Source organism: Arachis ipaensis, chromosome B2, assembly GCF_059453495.1.
Source record: "Arachis ipaensis isolate K30076 ecotype BB chromosome B2, ASM5945349v1, whole genome shotgun sequence".
Taxonomy (NCBI): domain Eukaryota; kingdom Viridiplantae; phylum Streptophyta; class Magnoliopsida; order Fabales; family Fabaceae; genus Arachis; species Arachis ipaensis.
This window is the reverse complement of record NC_142437.1, coordinates 73,673,492-73,675,394: the sequence shown is the minus strand read 5'-3', so window position 1 is coordinate 73,675,394 and position 1,903 is coordinate 73,673,492.

Below are 1,903 nucleotides of genomic sequence, written 5' to 3'. Positions count from 1 at the left end.
GGGTCGTCTCAGGTTCAGTCGAAGCCGGCCGTACCGAGCTCACCGAGGAAGGTAATCCCTACTCCTCGGGTTCATTTGGTTGATCCTCCTCAGGCTTTTGTTGCTACTTCTGGCGCTCCTCCAAACAAAAACAAAAGACAACTGAGCCTTTTAATCTTAATCCTCCGCAAGCTTCTTGTTGCTACTTCTATTGCCTTGGCGGCTTCTGTGAGGTTGGCTGACGACACGACATTGAGGCACAAGGATAGCTATGTCACTACCTACAGAGAGGTGATGGATCTCAGGGAGGAGTTAGAGTCTGTCCGGGCTGATTATGCCGAGCTCCAGGGTCACCTTGTAGGCAGCGTAAATGCTGCTTATGAGAACCTGAAGGAGCAGGTTCGAGTTCTTGCTCCCGAGCTTGACCTTACTTTCTTCAGCCTGGACAATGTTGTAAAGGATGGAAAGATTGTCCTGGCGGCGATGATGTTGAGCCCCCTCCTGTGCCTGCTGTCAAGACTTCTGTTGTGCCGACTTCTTCAGCTCTTTCATCTGAGGTTGGTCATCCTGAATTGGAATCTGACTGTCAGATCTTAAACAGGGATGACGGGACAATGGATGCAATGCCTCTTCAGACTCGCCCTCCTTTACCCCGTGCTGATGCTACCGAGAAGCCTTCGGATCTTAAATGAAACCTTTCTTAGTTGCTTGTTTAGCACTTAATTTTGAAAAACAAAATGGTTTCCAAGCTTCTGGGGCTGGTTTTGGTAGCCTCTTGAGCTTGTTATTATTATAACTTTATGTTTTTCATATCATGTCTATTTTTCATCTGTCTTGGTACCCTTTTTTGGGTTTTTTGGTAGTGTTGGAGCCTTGTTACTCGACCTTTTTGGATTGCCTTTGTGTTTCATACTTGTGTCTTCCTTTGAGGTTGTGGATGTTTGGATCCAATTGGTATGTCGGCTTCCTCGTTTTTGGCCTGAAGTTATTTCTAGTAATCCGTTTTGTTTGGACCTTTGTGAGGTCTCTGATAGGAATTACTTTTATTAACGTTAGGATTTTTGGGAGGCCGACTTTGTTTAGTTATTTCTAGTAATCCTCTTTCTTGGACTTTTGTCAGGTCTCTTTTAGGGATTACTCTTATAACTTTATGTTTTGGGCCGACTTCATCATGTCGGGCCCTTCTAAGTTATTTTTGTAATCCTCTTTCTTGGACCTCATTTAGGTCTCTTTCAGGGATTACTCTTATAACTTTATGTTTTGGGCCGACTTCATCATGTCGGTCTCTTCTAAGTTATTTCTAATAATCCTCTTTCTTGGACCTTTGTCAGGTCTCTTTCAGGGATTACTTTTTATAACTTGTTTGTGGGAGGCCGACTTCTTCATGTTGGTCTCTTCTAAGTTATTTCTAGTAATCCTCTTTCTTGGACCTTTGTCAGGTCTCTTTTAGGGATTACTTTTTATAACTTGTTTGTGGGAGGCCGACTTCTTCATGTCGGTCTCTTCTAAGTTATTTCTAGTAATCCTCTTTCTTGGACCTTTGTCAGGTCTCTTTCAGGGATTACTTTTTATAACTTGTTTGTGGGAGGTCGACTTCTTCATGATGGTCTCTTCTAAGTTATAGTAATCCTCTTTTATAGGGCTGGCCAGACCTCTTTCCAGGGATTTACTTATAACTTTGGTTATTGCGACTGGTCCGACTTCTTTACGTCGGCCAATCTTTAAGTTATTTTTTAGCAATCCATTTTATTAAGATATCGTCAGGTCCTTTCTATGGATCACTTTCGATAACTTCTTGCATTATTCTGTTTTCATCTTTGCCAATTTCGTAGAAATTGGGTTTAATCCTCGCTTGGTCGACCTTTTAATGAATTTGGTTTTCATCTCTGTTGGTCTTTATCGTGATCGTGCAGTGAATTTGATA